Source organism: Myodes glareolus, chromosome 13 (assembly GCF_982192425.1).
Source record: "Myodes glareolus chromosome 13, mMyoGla1.1, whole genome shotgun sequence".
Classification (NCBI taxonomy): domain Eukaryota; kingdom Metazoa; phylum Chordata; class Mammalia; order Rodentia; family Cricetidae; genus Myodes; species Myodes glareolus.
In genome coordinates, this window is record NC_142038.1 from 76,996,434 (window position 1) to 77,010,320 (window position 13,887).

Genomic DNA, 13,887 nt, shown 5'->3' on the forward strand with positions numbered 1-13,887 from the left:
GCACAGTTAATATGCACTGATAAGTTTGTAAATCTTACAAGGCCCACAGGAAACCTCAAATTCTTGAAACCCAACTGGAGCGACTAACATGCTCATCGTGGCACAGCACCTGCTCAAAGGATCAGCTCTGCAAACTCCAGTTTTGTTCCTAAAAGTCCCTTCCTAGGAGTCAGGCATGGGGGCCCACACCTTTAATCCCTTTAATCCCAGCAGGTAAAGACACGCAGATCTCTGAGTTCAAGGCCATCATGGTCTATACTGTGAGTTCCAGGATAGTCAAGGCTGCACAGAGAAACCACGTCTCAAAACAACAACAACAACAACAACAACAACAAAAAAAGCCCTTCTTCTGTCTAAGTCTGTCTTCCTCTCTTTTTCCCCACATTAACTTAATAGACACTAGTAATTATACAAAACATAGCCAATCAACAATCTCTCTACAATTCTAGAGATGCATAAAAAGGTACTCAAAAGCAAATGGTAAATATTAATTCAAAGGTGATAAGTTCACAGGGAAATAAGTTATGTCCTCAGGAAAACTGGGAGAATTGGGGATTTCAGTGCAATCATTTAGTGGGATTGAAAATCAATATAACTTTTGAATAAAATTTATTCTAAAAAACTTTTTTGCTGTGTAACAACCCTGCCTGTACTGGAACTCACTCTATAGACCAGGCTGGCCTCAAACTAACAGAGATCTGTCTTCCTCTGCCTCCTGAGTGATGGGATTACAGGCATGTACTAACACACCCAGACTAAAAGAAATTTCTAAAAGAAAATCTATATTTAACATACATAGTAAATAGAGTATATTGAGAATATTTTTCCTCCTGTTCTGATTTGTGTATGCAACCATACCTATACAAATATACAAAAAGCCTAAAGGGTTAAATAATAAGAAATTAAAAATGTTAAGTCAAACTTTTTTTAAAAAGTTGTAATTTTTAAAAGAAATTGTACTTATGTATGCTTGAATATATGCATGTGGACCACATGCATGCAGGTGTCTATGGAGGCCAGAAGAAATGTCTCAATCCTTTAAAACAAGTTACAGGCATTTGCGAGCTGCCTGATGTGAGTGCTACAAATTAAACCTGAGTCTTCTGCAAGAGCAGCAAGTGCTCTTAAGTGCTGAGCCATCTCTCAACCCTGATAAATCAACCATTTATCTTTAGGATGCTTTGACCCTTTCATGAGTTGATGTTATAACTTGGTAAGCTATATTAACACAAAATATTTAAAAGATGCTTTATAAAGAAATAATTAAAGAGGCCTTCAATTACTTTAATATTAAATTTCAGATTGTTAGTTTTTAAGGGAGATTCAGGGTTTCTTTCTTACTCAAAATAATATTTAACTATTTGATAGTAAAATATTTGAAAATGAACAAAAAGCATCAAAATAAATTACAAAAGTAATTTAAAAGTTCAAATCATTTTAACTAAAAATTATTTTAGTAATTCAGAATATAATATATATTAGAGACATATAACTCTGTAACAGCCAGGAGGGGAGGCACACACCTGCAATCCCAACAATTACAAGGAGCAAGAGTTCAAGGCTAGCCTCAACTACATAGCAGTTTTGAAGCCAGTCCTGCCTACATGAGATTATCTCAAAATATACATATATAATTAAATATGTGAATATTGTTGATAATCTAAAATCTGGTTTTTGGTTTGTTTTGGGGGGGGGAGAAGGTTGTTTTGTTTGTTTGTTTGAAACAGAGTTTCTCTGTGTAACAGCTCTCTAGATATAAAGATATCTAGTCTTTTAAGCAATGCCTTGGGTTAAATGTAAAAGAGTAAGCATGGTAATTACATCAACTTCTATTTTAGTAACATGCTGAGACAGATTATAAATCTCTTAGTCACAATATAGCCACAGCCTTTAAAGAAAAGCTTTCCTTCAGTAGTTAATTCTCAAAGTCAAAACAGTCCTAGAAAAGTAATTTTAAGGCCAGAGATAAGTTATTTTATAAGCAAATTTTGTGTATTTTGATTTGTAGTATGCTGTTGAAAGGCATTTAAATTTCTGAAGAAAATTTCTCTGTATCATTTCTTTGTTTTTTTCCAGACAGGTTTTCACCATGTAGCCTTGGTTGTCCTAGAACTCACTCTTTAGACCAGACTGACCTTGAACACATAGAGATCCACCTGCTTCCGCCTCCCAAGTGCTTCTCTGCATGATTAAAAAAAATTTTAATGAAAAATATTATGAAGTCCTGCTACAGATTTCCTAAGAGCTCTCGGCTCAGTGCTTCCTTTTTACTTCTGCTTCTCTGTGGTCACTACGACTCTACAGGAAGCAATTTTGCAAGCATTTCTATGGCTTTGAGCTATGTGTTAGTTAATTAAAATGTCTATTTTTTAAATCTCTCTAACAGTTTATAAAGCATACTAATCCCTTCTCTTACGTTGTATCAGACTTGGATTCTGCCCTTTGAGGAAGAATACATTGGAGGAAAAATGTCAAAACAAAGAGATTAGAGCAGAGAGTCTTAAACTAGTCTCTCCTCTTTAAATATGCTGTACAAACTGCTCCTGAGATCTCTTTGAAACACAAGCAATGCTAGCAGCAATTCTTTAGTAACAGGATCCAGCCTCTCCCCCACCCCCCACCCCCGCTGCACCGCCAAGCCACAAACACACTTAGCTGTGTTGCTTTTCAAAATTGCATATTCTTCCTATAGAGGCTCCCTCTCTTTGAACACAGCTCTCTACAGATAGACAAAACCTCCATCGTGTCACTCCAAGTCAGTGCTGAACTGAGCTAAATATAATGGACAGTAAGAAGAGTAGTTAGTATGTGCAGGACAGAAACCGGAGGTGGAGCAGAAGCACTTTCAATTGCTTTGGGGGCAGCAGTAGCTTCCCTTCTTTTTTCCTTCCTCTGCCCTTCATTCCTGTGCTGATGAAGCTAATATTATATTCCTTTGCATCCCCCAAGCACAGAGCAGATGCATAAGTCATCCATGATGAGAACTAAGCTAAAATTGTCCTGAAAACATCTGATTTCTGTTCCATGTGTCTGCATCATAAATACTCACTTGGCTTAGCACAATAAATTGATTACATGCTATTTGTTCTGTGTGTATATTCTACATTACTCCTCATAAATTATGTTGGCCATTAATTAGCAAGGTGGGAGTAAGGTCTACTTCTTTGCACGATGTGGCCCAAGAATTTAGTCCAGTCCAGTGTAGAATAAACACGCTCAGCAAATACTGAGGGGTAAAGTGGTATTATATCACTTTTTCTCAGTCCTTAACAAATGTAAATGAGTTTAAAAAAAAACATTGAAGTAATCATGCCAAAACTATTTGATCTTGCCAAAAAAAGTGCATCATGTTTTCCACATTTACCTAATTTCCAACCATATTTCCGTCTAGTCAAATTTCTCTTTTAAAATTATTTATTTGTATTTTATGTGCATTGGTATTTTGCCTGCATGTATGTCTACGTGAAGGAGTCGGATCCCTTGAACAGGAGTTGCAGACAGGTATGAGCTGCTGTGTGGGTGCTAAGAATTGAACCCAAGTCCTCTGGAAGAGCAGCCAGTGCTACTGTTAAGAAGTTAAGAACTGGGGTTGGAGAAATGGCTCAGAGGTTAAGAGCATTGCCTGCTCTTCCAAAGGTCCTGAGTTTAATTCCCAGCAACCACATGGTGGCTCACAACCATCTGTAACGGGGTCTGGTGCCCTCTTCTGGCCTGCAGGCATACACATAGACAGAATATTGTATACATAATTGTGGAAGGCCGGACCACATTCTCCATTGCTTCTAGAAACAAAGGTAGAGATTGACCTCTGTGACCCCAAGGTGTGGCGGTACACGCCTTTAGTCCTGTTGCCTGGGCAACAGAGGCAGATTGACCTCTGTGACCTCAAGGCGTGGTAGTATACGCCTTTGGTCCCAATGCCTGGGAGGCAGAGACAAGCAGATCTCTGTGAGTTCAAGGTGATGTAGTACACGCCTTTAATCCCAGCACACGTGCTTGGTAACTCTCTACCGCTGCGTCCCTGCCTACTCCCGAGGCATCATCTGGGATAATGGGCAGTGGACCCATCCAAGAGTGACACGTCAGAAGCGAGGACTGTTTCCTTTATAAGGGTTGGGTTCCATCTTATCTGGGTCTCTGCCATGTTGGCTGATGCCCGCTCTCCCAAGGGGCATTAAAGCTTTACTGCAGAAGTATCCTATATGTACCGCGTGGTTCTTGCTGGCGAGACGGTAGCGTGGGACATCTGGTGCCGAAACCCGGGAAAAAGAAGAACTTTGCACCACCGGAGACCCCTTGGACACAAGGAGGATTCAGAACTACAGGCATGCAAGCTTAGAGAGGTACGCTCTAAAGTCCAGAGAGCATATCAGAAACTGAGCAGCAATGGGAGGTTGTGCACGCACACTCAGATAAGTTAAAAAGGACCCTCCGGTAAAGAATGGGGGAGACAGAAAAGAAAATAAGTTAAAAAGGACCTCCCAGTGATTTTAAAAAAAGTAAAAATGGGGGAGAAGGCTGATTTACAAGGTCAAAAGCTTTATGTTATGTTATATGTGTTGTCTTTTATGTACTGGATAGGAGAAAGATATTTAAATATGTTATGTTATATGTGTTGTCTTTTATGTACTGGATAGGAGAAAGATATTTAAACTTAGAAACTGCTAAGGATATGATGTTTTGGGAAAGAGGTTCTGTTTTCGTCTCCACAGAAAAGGAGAGCCTAAGGGTGTACTTGGGATTTATGTGGTTTGAATCACCGAGACCTCCTAAAATGTTGTAGTGTATACCCCTAAGAATACAACGGCCCAATAACAGCAGGAAGCAGCCAGAGACTAACGACGCCCAAATTCCCTAAAAGATTAAATGAGGTCCTTGCAGAGCAGCAAGCCTGCTTCTCTGAGTTCCGCTTTGCTCCGTACACCGGTTTGGGCTCGGAATGGGTGCAGCTGGGGCTGGAGGGCGGCTGGAGCGGAGCTTTGCTCTGTGGCTATGGTGGGGAGCACGTTGCGCCAGCTCAATTGGTGCGGCTCAGTTGGTGCCTGGCCTGGAGGATGTCACAGCGGTGCCACAGGCAGCCGGGCCAGAAGGCTTACAATGTACCTAAAACTGTGAGGGTCTCTGAGGGTAAAATGGCTCTGATTCCATTTGGCTATGCTAAACGATGCTAACTTCAGGCAGGGCTGGTCATATTTATCATAATAAAAGCGCAATTAAGGTTTAAATGCAGTAAACAGGCAGTACCGTATTACATCTACATAGTGCGACTTGAGTTTTTAAGAACTGCTTAGCATTTTAAGAACTCAAGTCCTCCTAAAAGATTGCTGTGTATACGCTTGGCTTGTCTGGTGTTTCAGGATCCGCAGGGAGGTGGATGCGAAGGGCCCTTGGATTTTGGGGTGATTGGGTCGTTGGCTGGATCTGTGAGAGTTTACAACCGCTTTTGCTGTGGCACAGGTGTTGAGAGTTGGCTAGTAGGGAAGCGGCCCTATTCACCGCCTCTCCCATTGGCCCCTTGAGCCGCAGGCTCTGGCGCGGACCTTGAGTTATTGCCGGCCTGTGCAGCCTTGGTCTGGGTGTTGGCTCCCGCCACACTCCGCCACCAACACAGCCTCAGACCTCAGAGAACGAGGCTAGCCCCGCGGGGAAGGCAGGGGCGCCTGGGGGTGGAGCCGCCACTTCTTGGCTTGGGACACAGGGAGCTGCGCAGCGAGCAGGCCCAGGGCCGCACACAGCCCTTGGATGACGGGCGGGCTCTGGAGCCCGAGGCCACCGTACCAGCAAGAAATACGGGAGCCAATAAATCTTAAATCTAATATCAACAAACAGGGCCTGGGTTTTTCCTAGGCGCCACTGGGGCAACACGGCCCATACCGTAAAAAACAGAGATCCCCATATGGGTTCCCCAATGGCCACGTCATCTTAGGACTCCAGGCTGGAAACAGGAGAACGGTTTTCTCATATTTTTAAAACAATAATCTCATCTGTGCCAGATTTAAAATGGTTTAATTCTAAGGCCTACTATAATGACACAGACAAACAAGATTACTCTTTAGAACAGAGACCTATAGGTCTCTAAGTTCAAGACCAGCCTACTTCCAGTACTGACTGTGCTAAATTTTTACACTGAGTTTTTTAATACTCTTAAATGTTATTTTGGGAGAAGAGTTTGTTTGTTTTTTTCTAGAAATGCTACTATTCATGCTATGGATTCATCTGTCCAGAGGCCTGAGGACAAAGCCTCTGCTATGGAGCTGTCTGGCCTGATTGCTGCGGAGCTGGCGGGTTCCTGAGGGATGGTCCAGCTCCTGCCCTTGGTCTGTCAGTTATTGCTATGTTGTTGTTGTACATTGCAATGTTGTTGTTGCTATGCCATTGCTATGCTGCTAGATTTCCCCTTGTTTTGTCAGTTATTGCTTGCTATCAGTTTCCCTTATCCTGTCAGTTATTTCTGCTAAACACTATGGGTATCTTCAAGATAGGTTACAAAATGCCATGGTTATTTAAATTAAAAATTGGATAAATATCTATTTAAACAAAAAGGGGGGGAATAATATAAAGGAACTGCCCCCGATGCCAAGAATGGCCATCGCCATGGCTCTGTTCACCATAAATTTTTTAAATCTGGATGATAATGGCCAAAATGCTACAACACGACATTGTTCGGATCCACAGCGGCCCAAAGATTTGGTTAAGTGGAAAGATATGCTTTCTAATGAATGAAAAGGCCCGGATCCCATCTTATTGAGATCCAGGGGAGCTGTTTGTGTCTTCCCACAGGATCAAGAAAGCCCATTCTGGCTGCCAGAGCGATTGACCCGAACAGTGAAGAGTGATCCACAACACACGGATTCGCCTGAGGACCTGGCTGCTGTTCCTCCTGCCATTTTGCAGATGGATGACAGAGCACCAATGGAGGACACTCTCAGCTTTCCCGAAGCTGTTACCAGTCAGCCATAGGATGGCGGTGTTTCCTCGACTTTTTACAACCAATATGACTCTGGGGCCCCTCATACCATCCTAGAGATGATTTATAAGCCTGGCCGTAGGACTCCAGTCCTGGGCCATATCCCTCATTCCCCTACTTCAAAGAATGGGTGGGGGTGGAAATGTTTTGGAACAGTCCTATGCTATGGATTAATGTTTCTCCTCTGGATGGTCTGCTGACTCAAATCCCAAAATCGTAGGGACAAAGTGGTTATTGCACAAGCGCTGGCTGCCCTGGAACAGGGGGCCTCTACTGATGTATGGTTATCTATGTTAAAGCAGTAAGGTTTAAGCCAACCAGCTCCTGCACCCCTAGGACTGTGGTCCATTGCACAGGGTGGAGTGCTTGGCTTAGCTAGCCCTGAAGGTTGTCGAGCTGAAGAGCATCGCACAGAGAATGGCCCTCTCTGAGAGATAAGTCGCTCTGCTTAAGGGTTTCCTGCCGTATATTCCCTTTCCCAGAAAATTGACAGAGGGCAGGCCGGATAGGTTCCAGGTGTCATGAGCCTAGGGACAGATTCCGTGTAAGCCCATTTTTATGTTTTCATTTTGGGAAGTGCGACCTCTATCTTTACCTTCCTAGGGAGTTGCCTTTCTGCAAAGAAGTAAAAAAAAAGGGGGATATGTGGAGGGCCGGACCACATTCTCCATTGCTTCTAGAAACAAAGGTAGAGATTGACCTCTGTGACCCCAAGGTGTGGCGGTACACGCCTTTAGTCCTGTTGCCTGGGCAACAGAGGCAGATTGACCTCTGTGACCTCAAGGCGTGGTAGTATACGCCTTTGGTCCCAATGCCTGGGAGGCAGAGACAAGCAGATCTCTGTGAGTTCAAGGTGATGTAGTACACGCCTTTAATCCCAGCACACGTGCTTGGTAACTCTCTACCGCTGCGTCCCTGCCTACTCCCGAGGCATCATCTGGGATAATGGGCAGTGGACCCATCCAAGAGTGACACGTCAGAAGCGAGGACTGTTTCCTTTATAAGGGTTGGGTTCCATCTTATCTGGGTCTCCGCCATGTTGGCTGATGCCCGCTCTCCCAAGGGGCATTAAAGCTTTACTGCAGAAGTATCCTATATGTACCGCGTGGTTCTTGCTGGCGAGACGGTAGCGCGGGACACATAATAAATAAATAAATATTTTTTTTAAAAAGTTAAGAACTGCTTAGCCTATCTCTCTAGCCCTGAGTCAAATTTCTTTTAACTAGTCTTTTACCTACAGATAGCAACTTTAGAGGCTTAGTTAGCCCTCAAATTGAGGTTGGAATAATAATAATTCTTTAGCAGATTCTTCTATTTTGTTCATCTTTTTCTGTACACATTGTACATCCTGTTTAGACTTCTTTAAAATGATACTGTGACTGTTTATTGTTCTAAAGATGCCCACTCCAACTTGGGCATACCTTTAATCTCAACACTCAGGAGACAGAGTTCCAGGACAGCCTGGGCTACACAGAGAAACCCTGTCTAAAAACAACAACAACAACAACAACAACAACAAGATACAACAAACCTCAACAACAACATCAACAAAAGATGCCTAGGAATTCCTTAAAAGTAACTGTGAAGGTTATGTGTTACTTTGACTGAACTACGGATGTCCAATGAGCTGGCTGAACATCTTGGTGTAGCTATGTGGCTGTGGTTCAGATATGGTTTGTATTCTCTCAAACATTCATGTGTTAAAGACTGGCTGCAAGGATGATTTTAGAGGGTGGTAGAGCCCTTATGACATGGGACCTTAGGACACTGGAGGCATGAGTAGCTTTGCCCTTCCCTGAGTTCTTAGGAGAGGACTGTTACAAAGGAGGCCATCTCCTGATTTGCTTCTGCCACACATCTACTGTACATGTAGATATATATGTCACGAGATGATGTAGCCAAGTGATAGCCATTTACCATGAACCTGGGGGTGCTAAACTTTAAACTTCTAAAACTGTGAGTTAAATATATCTCTAATTCTTCTTAAGTATAACTAACTATGTTGGGTAGTTCATAATACTGCTGAAAAGCTTACTTCTATAGAGGGTATTTTTTTAAATAATACAATTCTTTATTGATTCTTTGTATAATATCACATCATGCTGCTGCGGGAGCTCCTTCCGTTCCTTCAGCCAATAGCCTTTAAGATACCAGCCCACTTGAGTGTGGTCTCTTTTGCTTTAAAAAGCAGTGGTAGTCCGCTTCCAGCTTCTAGACTCCTTTCCTGGTTGTGCAGAGAGCTGTTGTCTAGGATGGTGATCTGTAAGTTTTTCCCTTTAAATAAATAGCTCTTTTATTAATCATAATTCCAAACTGGTGTGGGATTGTTCTGTGACTTATGCCTTCATCATGCGCCACAATTCCACTCAATTCCCAATCCCTCCATATCCACCCCTCATCCCTGAGGCACCTCCCCCCCAAGGAAATACCCCCAAAATATTAATTAAAAACAAACAAAAAAAATACCCCCCACTCCTCTGTGTTTCTAGCACCTCTTCATTCATCCTAATGGTATCCGGAGCTACAGTGTGTCACTAAGCATGCCATTTTGTCCAATCAGCCCCACAACAAAATGGTCATTGCAATGAGTCATAGGACTGGTCAAGGCCTCTGACACACCATCATCTCTGGACCCTCACCCAAACTCTTAGATAGCTCACTGTGGTCCCTAGTCATGGAAATCTTGCAAGACCAGTCCCTTCACAAGTTCTAGCAGGTCATAGATGGGGTAGATGTTAGGGTGGGCCAACTGAAGGCCTAGGATGTGTGTCTGGGTGATAGCTGAGCTGGTCAGTCTGGGCCACTGGGACTACCAGCCAGCTCTCCTAAGCCCCTGTGGTGAGGGATGGGGGCATCTCTCCCAATGAGGTTAGCATTTGAATAGATGAATTGGATAAAGCAGCTGACCCTCCCCTAGGTGGGTGGGGACCATCCAAGTCATTGAGAACTGAGTAGGATAAAAAAAGCAGAAGGAAGAATGGTTTCTCTAAGCCTGACTGCCTGCCTTTCCAACTGATTGTAGGTCATGAGACTTTTCAGTTTCTATAATCATGTGAATCAATACTGTACACTAAAACAAACATACATTTATCCAGTGTCAATGGTGTCAATACACATCTTTACACATTCCAGTAGGAAAGTTAGTCATCTAATCAAGTTATTGAGAAAAACCATTATGTATATTGTAGAAATAAAATAATGATATAATGGGAATGTAAAGAAGAGAATTACTTCTTCTTTTTAGAGGTTAGGATTAGGCTACATAGAGGAGGAAACATTTCACCAGCCTTCACCCAGTTGGATAATCTAGGAAGAGGTGTTGTATGATATTTTGATCGCATTCTGACAATAAAGTTTGCTTTGAATCAGAGGAATGAGCTAGCCACTAGCAGACCAAAATTAACCATAGGGGTTTTGGAGGACTGAGGACAGATAGACAGGAGGTAGTAAGGCAGGTTTTAGAGAGAATCTCAGTCCTTTTGGATGGAGGAATAGAAGGGATAAGAGGTCACTGGTTGTTTCTCCACCGATTCACTGATCATTCGGGTTCTTACCCAATATTTGACTCCCGATTATTAATTGATAAAGAATAGTTGGATAAATGCATTAGAGAGGGACTTGAGAAGATGGCTTAGCAGATCAAGTGTTTACTATTCATGCATGGCAACCTGAGATTGTATCCCCAATTCCCATGAAAAGGCTGAGCATGGAAACACACATCTATAACCCTAAAACTCAGGCAAACTCCAGGAGCTTCATGGCCAGTCAATCTAGCATATGACAAATGGCAAACAATAGGTTCAGTGAGAGACTCTTGTCTACAAGAAATAAGGTGGAAAACAATAGAAGAAAACTACTTTTGTTACCCTCTATCCTCCACATCTGTGTACACTTGGGAGTACACATATACATATACACTCCCACACACGGATACACACACGCTGAACAAATGTAAAAAATCAAGTCTACAGTATAGCACTAGAATTCTACTCAGTGAAAGTGAAGTAAGAGGAACTAGATTTATCCTCCCAAGTAAAGGGCAGTGGTGGTGCATGCCTTTGATCCCAGCACTTGGGAAGTAGAGGAAGCAGGTGAGTCTCTGAGTTTGAGGATAGCCTGGCCTACAGAGAGAGTTCCAGGACAGTCAAGGCTACACAAAACACTGTCTTGAAAAACCAAAATAATAATGACAAATGAAAAAAATAAAACAGGAAATGTACAAGGAATGATAGTTTCAAGATATCAGGCAAAAATATCAAAGGACAGTGATGGATGCAAGACAGTGCTGGTAAGATTATCTTTAGAATTTTCTCATCTTACCTCGAGTTTCCAGGCCATGGCATGCAGTGATGGAACTCAGATAGAGTCCATTGATCCTCCTCTCTGAGAAAGCTCCCAGATTTGGAATTGGGGTGGGGTGAAGGGGTGTCATCTGGGTTGCTAGAATCTACAGGGAAAAAGTCTGAAGCTGCAAAGAGAAAAAAACCCGAGACCTGCAAAGATTCCCTCTGGAGTCTGTGAACCAAGTGCTCATCAACATATGTAGGATTTTAAAAAAATATACACACCTGTGGATGGGGAACAAACAACCCAAAGATTAGAGGTAACAGTCTTCAGCTTGTGAAAATAGTACTTTTCTCATAGGTAAAGTGAGAAACTTCACAATTCACAAAGAATTTGATAGAAATGGTTTGCCTTGGGTGGACTTACAACTACCCTGGTTAGCCATTTCACAGATTTCTGTCTTTAGTAAGATGGCTCCTTTGTTTCTGGGTCTATGATGAGGCAGAGCATCATATAGTAGAGCCAGAGCAAGGTGTCATGAATGCCAGAAGTGGCAAATGAGAGAGAGTATGCCCATTCCTGCTGGCTTCCTCCTTATGTTTTTGCTCCATCTGGACTCCCAGCTTGATTGACAGTGTCACTTAAATTAAGGGTAAGTCTTTGACCTCTTAGTTGCCATCTCACAGGCCACTCATCTGTTAAAGGACTTTACTAATCTCTTAAGCGTCTCAATACAATCAAGTTGATAGTATTAATCACATTGTAGAACAAATTGTCAAACTAGCAGCCTGTGAGTATGGTTCATTGGTATGCCACATGATTAACTCTCAGGAAGCTTTGGGCTTGACCCCCAGCACTGAATGAACAAAACAAAACCTTACAAAATTATACCACAGTTTTTGTGCAGGGCAGTTGGTTCTTATGCTAAGGCTTCACTAAGTTAAAACTGGGTTGTAACTGGGGCTATGAGTCTAAGAAAGGTTCAGAGTCATTCTCTATCAAGATCACTGATTCATTACAGAACTTGCATTTTGGAAATTATAGGATGGAGATCCTTGCTTTGTTGCTGACTGCTGATATGAGATTCCTTCCATCTCCCAGAGGCCCCGAGGCAACAAACTCATGAGTTTCTCTAATGTTTTATCTTTAAAGGCTCCTTTGATTTTGTCAGGTCCACCCAGGGTGATATTTCACTGCCTGTTGTGATTATGAGCCTGTATATAGGTTGTGTTTGAGGCAGGTATATTAAATCAGGGGAGACTACAGGAATGTAGAACACATGGTTCCAATATTTAATCCACACTAGTGAGCTGTGAGTACTGGTGGTTTTTTTTTTTTTTTGGTAAATTGTAAATAAGCAAGGTAAAGTCTTAACTTAATGCCTAAAAGGCTGCTCACTTACTTATCTAGAGCCAGTTACAGTGAAATACAAAGAGAACTGTGGCTAAATATCTAAGTAACCCATAGGATATCAGAATAAAGAAAGTAGAGAAACTGCCAGGCATGGTGACACACAATGATTCCAGCATTTAGGAAGGAGAGGCAGGAGGATCTCTGAGAGTTTGAGGCCTGCCTGCTCTACATAGTAAAATCCAGGCAAGCCACTGGGACACACTGTGAGATCCTGTCAAGAGAGGATGGGGCAGGGAAGGAGACAGAAATAAAAACAAAACAAAACAAAACAACAACAACAACAAAAAAAACAGAAGAAATTACACCACACGGAAATAACAAGTTCAAGACCTAAACTAATAGTAATTTACATTACATAGGAATAAACTAAATACCAGTCAAGGATCTGCAAGAGTCGATGTGACAGCACACACCTCTAATTCCAGGCATTCAGGAGGATGAGACAGAGGGTCACTTAAACTTATGTGTTCAATGGTATCTGGGTAACACAGTGAGACCTCGTCTGAAAAACAGAGAGCCCACCAACCCTTCAAAGCAATAGTAATCAGAACAAAATAGAGTAGAAGGCCCAGTAATAATTCATGTGCAGCCACCTGATCCTGCTGAAAAAGTCAAAGACAATTGAATAAAGAGGGAATAGTCTTCTCAACAAATGGTGCCAGAGTAACTGAATACCCACATGTGGAGAACAGTGGAGGATTTAGATGTCGATTTATCTTTAAGGAACTTAAATTAAATCAAAGATCTAAAGGTAAAATGTGAAAACCTAGAAAGAGAACACTGAAAACACAGTCAACAAAAGGAAGACATGATAAATCAGATTTTATTAAAACAAACAAACAAAAAACTCTGCGCTAAGAGAGGCACAATGGCAACTGTCTATAATTCCAGGATTACAAAGAAGCTGATGCAGGACAATCACAGGTTCAAAGCCAGTCTGAGCTGTATAGCAAGACTATCTAAAAAAACAAAAACAAAACAAAAAGGATTAGGGATGTTGCTCACTGTTAGACTGAGCATGCAAAGGTTTGGGTTCAAACAAAAACAAAAATAAATCTGCCTAGCAGAGGATACTGTTAAAGGGCTACAGAGATGATGGCTCAGTAGTTAAGAGCACTCACAGCTCTTACAGGAGATCAGAGTTTAATTCCTAGTATGCACATCAGGTGACTCACAACTGTATGTAACTTCAACTGCAGAGGACTGGATGCCCTCTTTTGACC